The sequence below is a fragment of the Hemitrygon akajei genome, unplaced genomic scaffold (assembly GCF_048418815.1).
Source record: "Hemitrygon akajei unplaced genomic scaffold, sHemAka1.3 Scf000092, whole genome shotgun sequence".
NCBI lineage: Eukaryota > Metazoa > Chordata > Chondrichthyes > Myliobatiformes > Dasyatidae > Hemitrygon > Hemitrygon akajei.
The window spans coordinates 139,600-147,815 of record NW_027331978.1 but is presented as its reverse complement, the minus strand read 5'-3'; positions in this window follow the sequence as shown (position 1 = coordinate 147,815).

Genomic DNA, 8,216 nt, shown 5'->3' with positions numbered 1-8,216 from the left:
TCATTCTTCACTGTGGAAGACACTAACAACACGCCTGATGTTGTGGTGTGTGAAGGAAGAGAAGTGGGTGCAGTTACTATTACAAGAGAGAAGGTGCTCAAAATACTGAAAGACCTAAAGGTACACAAGTCACCGTGACCAGAAGAACTGCACCCTGGGGTGCTGAAAGAGGTAGCGTTAGAGATTCTGCTGGCATTAGAAATTACCTTTCAAAATTCATTAGACTCCAGCATGGTGTCGGAGGACTGGAAAACTGCAGATGCCACTCCACTCTTTAAGAAAGGAGGAAGGCAGCAGAAAGGCAACTATAGACCAGTTAGCCTGACCTCAGTTGTTGGGAAGATGTTAGAATCAATTGTTAAGAGTGAGGTGATGCAGTACCTGGTGACACAGGACAAGATAATACAAAGTCAGCATGGTTTCCTTCAGGGAAAATCCTGCCTGACGACTCTTTTGGAATTCCTCAAGGAGATTACAAGTAGATTAGATAAAGGTGATGAATTGGATGCTGTACATTTGGAACCCCAGAAGCCCTTTGACCAGGTGCACACACATGAACTGCTTACCAAGTGAAGAGTCCATGGTATTACAGGAAATTCACTAAAGTGGTTAGAGCATTGGCTGATTGGCAGGACGCAGGGAGTTAAAATAAAAAGGACCCTTTTCTGGTTGTTTGCCAGTCACTAGTTCCGCAGGGGTCAGTAATGGGACCGCTTCTTTTTATGCTTTATATAAATGATTTAGATGATGAAATAGATTGTTTTGCTGCCAAGTTTTCAGATGATGCGAAGGTTGGTGAAGGGGCAATAGTGTTGAGGAAACAGGATGGATGAAGAATGATTTAGTTTAGGAGAATGGGGAAGAAAGTGGCAAATGAAGTACAATGTGGGAAAATGCACGGTCATGCAATTTGGTAGCAGAAACAAATGTGCGGACTATTTTTTAAACTGGGAGAAATTCCAGGAATCTAAGATGCAGGGGGAGATGGGAGTCCTTGTGCAAAACACCATGAAGGTTATCTTACAGGCTCAGTCGGTGGTGAGGAAGGCAAATGCCATGTTAGCATTCATTTCAAGAGGTCTAGCATACAAGAGCAAGGATGTGATGCTGAGGCCTTATAAGGCACTGGTGAGGCCTCACCTTGAGTATTTTGAACAGCTTTGACCCCGTCATCTGGGAAAAGATGTGCTGCCATTGGAGAGGGTCCAGAGGAGGTTCACAAGGATGATTCCAGGAATGAAAGGGTTATCACACGAGGAGCGTTACATGGCTCTGAGTCTGTACTCGCTGGAATTCAGAAGGATGAGGGGGAATCTCATTGAAACCTTTCGAAAGGCCTGGGCAGAGTGAGTGTGGAAAGGATGTTTTCCATCGTGGGACAGTCTAGGACAAGAGAGCACAGCCTCAGGATAGAGGGGCGCCCTTTCAAAACAGATCCGGAAAAATTTCCCAAGCTAAAGTATGTTGAATGTGTGGAATTCGTTGCTACATGCAGCGGTGGTGGCCAGATCATTGGGTATGTTTAAGGCAGAGATTGACAAGTTCTTGATTAGACATGGCAATGAACATTACGGGGAGAAGAGCGGGAACTGGGATTGAGGAGGAGGGGAAAAGGTTTAGTCATGATTAAATGGCGGAGCAGACTCGATAGGCCAGATGGCCTCATTCTGCTCCCATGTCTTATGGTCTCTCTTTCTCCTCCTCTCTTTTCCCCACCATCTCTCCACACACTCACTTTCATCTGCAGCTACCCGCTCTCCACTTTCCACACACAACTTCCTCAACAACTCACTCTCCTCCCATTCCTCAGCAATGGAGGGAGGTAGCATTCTATCTCTACCTCCACCCTCATATCAAGATCATTTAACAAGTCAGTAGCTCTGTAACCGCGAACGCTGCAGATTCCAGATTCTCGGTATTGTCCGTTATATTGAGGAAATCACAGTTAGGAACGCCACGGGCTGGTTTATGTATGTTGCAAGCGGGGGGGGGGGGGGGAGCTCCTATAGCCGATCCAAATGCAAGACACAGACACTGAAGTACTGGGAACAGGACTAGGTGTGTCAAGAAAGCAAGGGAAGTGGGGAAGAAATTACGCTGGACATGGATACAGGCCCTGGACGAGACAAGCACACCGAGCCTGGGCTAGGACTCAGACTGTGAAAGCGGGACCTGGATGAGGAACTTGGAACTAGATGTCTGGACTAGGACTCCGAGCCAGAGACTGGACAGGGACCCGGAACATGGGTCTTGACTCGGGCTCGGAACCTGGATCCAGTCGAGGGCTCGGGACTAGGAACAGACTAGACACAAGATAACACTGGGATCACAGGGACGTGGCTTGGACTAGACCAGGATCTTGGACGTGGCTAGGGCTGGACGAGGAATCCCCAGGACCAGGCTGGGCGAGGTTCTCCTGGGCTCAGTGAGGCACCAGAACTGGATGAGGACACGAAGCTCGGACTTGGTCGGGGCTGGAACACGGCGCCCTGACTTGATCTTGGAACACAGAGCCTTGGTGTTGGAGTACAGGGTCACAGAGCCGCTATCCCTCCCTGGGAACAGGTCTGAGAGCCGGGGTTCTACACAGAACACTGAACCAGGACCCCTCCTTGGGAACAGGACTTAGGGCCGGGGATCTATACAGAGTCAGGACCCTCCTAAGGCCGGGACTCTTTCCTTGACGGACACTAAACACAGGGACACAAAGGGACAGATCCAAACTCAGTAATAGATACCTCCATATCTTGGCATGGCGAGGCTCCAGTCTCACTCCGGCGGTTGAACTTGACGGCGATACAGGCAAGGACGCAGGCGAGGTTACAGGCAAGGTAGCAGGCGAAGGAAACTGACGAAGGTTAGTGCCAAAATAACTGTTTCTTTAAAAACTTTTTTTTATTGAGTTTTCAGATAATTACAGAAAGAAGAAAAAAAATACTCTTCCCCCTCCCCTTAGCCCCTCCCCCCTATCATCCCAATAGAAAACGAAAGAAAGAAAGAAAGAAAGAAAGAAAGAAAGAAAGAAAGAAAGAAAGAAAGAAAGAAAGAAAGAAAGAAAGAAAGAAAGAAAGAAAGAAAGAAAGAAAGAGTGCCTGGATATCGGAAGATCCCCACATGCTTCACGGAGTTCGTAATAACTTTAGTATATATATTTCTTTCTTTCCCCAAATAGCCAATATTTTATCTTCAGAGCACCTATATATTTAATCCCGTCTTTTGTAAATAAGGGCGCCAAATGTTCAAAAATGTTTCAAATTTATCTCTTAGATTATAAGTAATTTTTTCAAGTGGAATACAGCTGGAAATTTCATTCTTCCAACGATCTATACTTATGTATGCATCCGATTTCCAAGTAAATGCAATAGCCTTTTTGGCTACTGCCATTCCATTTTCATAAATTCTTTCTGATATTTATTCAATTTGGGTTTCGATTTTATCCCTTCAATATCGCCTAATAAAAATAATATTGGATTATGTGGAAGTTGTGTTCCAATAATTTGGTCCAATAAAACTCTTAAATTTGTTCAAAAAGGTTGAATTTTAGAACAAGACCAAGTAGAATGTAAAAAAGTACCAATTTCTTGATTACATTGGAAACACTGATCAGATAAATTCGGGTTTAATTTATTTATTTTTTGTGGTGTAATATATAATTGATGTAACAAATTATATTGCACTAATCTTAACCGGACATTTATTGTATTTGTCATACTATCAAAACATAGTCTTGACCAAGTTGTTTCTTCACTTTTAATATTCAAGTCACTTTCCCATTTTTGTCTTGACTTATGGACTCCTTGTTTAAATGCCTGTTTTTGAATCAAGCTATACATACAAGAAATAAATTTTTTAGTTTTTCCTTTTTGAATTAAAGTTTCTATTTTATTTAGATTTCGGCAATAACATTGTTTGACCTAATTTTTCTCTTAAATAAGCCCTTAATTTGAAGTAACAAAAAAGAGTGTTGTTTGATACTTTATATTTATTCCTTAATTGATCAAATGACATTAATATACCTCCTTCAAAACAATCTCCTATATATCTAATCCCTTTTTGAAAGCAATTATATAAAAGTTGATCATCGATTGTAAAAGGAATAAGTCTATCTTGAATTAAAGATCTCTTTGCTAATAAAGATTTCTTTGTCTCATCATCAACATTTATCTTATTCCATTAGTCAATCAAATGTTTTAATATAGGAGATTATTTCTTTTCCCGTATCCATTTAGATTCCCATTTATATATAAAATCTTCTGGTGTATTTTCTCCTATTTTATCTAGTTCTATTCTAATCCATGCCGGTCTATCTTTCTCAAAAAAAGATGCAAGTTGATTTGCATTATAATAATTCTTAAAATTTGGAAGTTGTAACCCTCCTAGATCAAGTTGTCATGTCAATTTTTCCAACGATATTCTTGACATCTTACCTTTCCAAAGAAACTTCCTCACATATTTATTTAACTCTTGAAAAAACTTCTGGGGTAATTGTATTGGTAGTGATTGAAATAAGTATTGTAGTCTAGGGAATATATTCATTTTTACGGTATTTACTCTACCTACTAATGTTATTGGTAATATCATCCATTTATCAAGATCTTCTTGAATTTTTTTCAATAATGGTAAGTAATTTAATTTGTATAAGTTCTTTATATCATTATCAACTCTTATACCTAAATATTTTATACCATTTGCCGGCCATCTAAATTGAGTTATTAATCGACATTGACTATAATCTCCTTTAGTAAGAGGTAAAATTTCACTTTTATCCCAATTTATTTTGTAACCTGATATTTTCCCATATTCTTCAAATCTATAGGATAATTTACGCAACGAGTGCAATGGGTTTGTTAAATAAAGCAGAACATCATCAACAAATAAGATAATCTTGTATTCTTCCTGATTAACTCTGAAACCCTTAATATCTGGGTCCATTCTAATTAATTCAGCTAATGGTTCTATCGCCAACACAAATAAAGCAGGTGATAATGGACAACCTTGCCCTTGTTAACTGAAATGGTGTTGAAATTTGACCATTTGTCACTACTTTAGAGATATTATGAACTAGGTGAAAGATGACATAAGGTCCTTGCATGGCAGTTAAAAACAGACCAGACTTCTAAAACGATAAATGCAATTCGAACAAGAGTAAATAAAATTACTTATAAACCTTTAGAAATTAATGAAACTTTCAAGAATTTTTATTCTGAATTGTATCAATCAGAATCACAAAATGATAATGTCAAGATAGAAAGGTTTTTATCACAAATAACTCTTCCAAAATTAAATACGGAAGAACAGAAGGGATTAGATATGCTTTTTACATTAAAAGAGGTTGAAGAAGCTCTGGGATCATTTCAAAGCAATAAATCTCCAGGAGATTTCAACCTGAATTTTATAAAAAGTTTAAAGATTTATTAATTCCTCCTTTTGTGGAGTTAATACATCAAGCGTAAAGAACTCATAAACTTCCAGAATCTTTTTTGACAGCTATTTTAATAGTATTGCCAAAGAAAGATAGAGATCTTTTAAAGCCAACATCATATAGACCTATTTCTTTGTTAAACACTGATTATAAAATAATAGCAAAAATCTTATCTAACAGACTATCTAAATACTTACCAAAATTAATACATATGGATCAAACAGAATTTATTAAAAATAGACAATCGGCAGATAATGTAACTCGGTTATTTAGTATAATTCATTTGGCTCAAAAGAGGGAGGAAATTAGTGTGGCAGTTGCTTTAGATGCAGAAAAAGCATTTGATAGATTGAATGGGATTTTTTATTTAAGGTATTGGAAAAATATGGATTAGGGGTATCTTTTATAAAATGGATTAAAATAACTGTTGAGATAAGCTGCCGAACTAACTGCCAAGGATTCAGAAGTGCGGGAACAGGAAGAAAGGAGAGAACGGTCCAGCAGATTGAAGCTGAATCCCGAAACGATTTATGGAGCCAGCCCAAAACGAGAATCAGGTGCCTCAATTAAGGCAGCCACTGGACCCAGGGAAAACAGGAAATCCCGGAATGAGGATCGATGAACCGGACCGTAAACCGGAATGCGGATTTCACGGACCGGACCATGACACTCACTCCAGTACAATCGCATGTTTACTGTGATTGTTTTTATCAGTTAATGTGAGAGGGAGTAAGTTCAAAGGAGATGTGAGAGGCAAATTCATTCACACAGAGATTGGTGGGTGTCTGGAATGCCTGGGGTGATGGTAGAGGCAGATATATTAGAGACTTTTAAAAGACGCTGAGACAGGCACATAAATGTGAAGAACATGGAGGGAGATGGACATTGTGCAGGCACAAGGAATCAGTTTAGTGGCCATTTGGTTGCTAATTTATTTGGTTGAGCTCAACATGATGGGCCGAACTTTGTTGACGTACTTTGTTACTTCAGCAATATTTCAATGTTATTTTCAGTTCGGTGCATTGTTTTACCAAACCGAGCTGCAGAAATTCTTTCAGCCTTTTGTCCAACTTTGCAATCTCATTCCTGATTCCCACATCACTCTCTGGGACTGGCAGCCTTTCCCCATCACCAGGTCTGAGGAAAAGCGGGGAATCCTCTGTCACGGTTTCCTTCTCTGTGAGTTCTGGATTTCCTGTAAACATGGAACGTGTTGAGTGACGGACTGAGTGAAAGAGAATGGAGAAGATATTATCTGCTCAATGATGAGACGTCCCAGTGACTTTGATCACAGGAACAGTCACTGGGCAGCCTCTACACCCATGCTGTAAATTACTGGGTTCGATAATTAGCAGCAAAGCACACGACTGTGGAAATTACATATCAGAATATTATTAGAGTCACAGAGCCCAGCAGCACTGAAACAGGCATTTCTGCCCTTCTAGTCAATACCGATCCGTTTGTGTTTTTACTGCCAACTACCTGCATACACTTCCCATCCATGTCCTTACCCAAATTTCTCTTTAGTGTCTAACTCGAACCCACATCCACCACTTCCACTGGCAGCTCATTCCACACTCTCACCAACCTCTGAGTGAAGAATCCCCCTTCAGATTCCCCGAAAATATTTCATCTTTCACCCTGAGATATCAAGTGTGACAGTGGGAGAGTGGGTATGGAACCGGAGGAAATAGCAGAGGTACTTAATGAATACTTTACTTCAGTATTCACTATGGAAAAGGATCTTAGTGATTGTACTGATGATTTGCAGCAGACTGAAAAGCTTGAGCATGGAGATATTGAGAAAGAGGATGTGCTGCAGCTTTTGGAAAGCATCAAGTTGGATAAGTCGCTATGGATCTGAACATTTGGAGAGGTATAATATGATTAGTAATAGTCAGCATGACTTTGTGAAGGACAGGTCGTGCCTTACGAGCCCGATTGAATTTTTTGATGATGTGACTAAACACATTGATGAAGGAAGAGCAGTAGATGTAGTGTATATGGATTTCAGCAAGGCATTTGATAAGGTAGCCCATGTAAGGCTTATTGAGAAAGTAAGGAGGCATGGGATCCAAGGGGACATTGCTTTGTGGATCCAGAACTGGTTTGCCCACTGAAGGCAAAGAGTGGTTGTAGATGGGTCATATTCTGCATGGAGGCCGGTGACCAGTGGAGTGCCTCAAGGATCTGTTCTGGGACCCTTACTCTTTGTGTTTTTCTATAAATGACCTGGATGAGAAAGTGGAGGGATGGGTTGGTAAGTTTGCTGATGACACAAAGGTTGGATGTTTTGTGGATAGTGTGGATGGCTGTCAGAGTTTACTGCGGAACATTGATAGGATGCAGAACAGGGCTGAGAAGTGGCAGATGGAGTTCAGCCCAGGTAGGTGTGAAGTGGTTCATTTTAGTAAGTCAAATATGATGGCAGTGAAAATGTCGGGACTGAGATGAGGAAATGTCTCCACGCCGAGGGTGGTGAATGTCTGTAATTCCCCACCACAGAGGGCGGTGAAGACTCGGTGATCGTCCTCACATAAAACAGAGGCTGGCAGATGCGTGGAGACCCAAGGGATCGAGAAAATGAGGATCGCAAAAGCATGTGGCTGAGATGGGAGAGTAGCCTCCATCTTGCTGATGGTTAAAGAGGCCGAATGGCCTCCTCCTGTTGTTTCTCACTTAATGTTTCAGTGTTCCTGTCCAGTGAGGCCAGAGGAATGTGAATAGAAATGAGTGTTTATAAATCAGTCAACACACACAAAATGCTGGCGGAACGCAACAGGTTAGGCAGCAT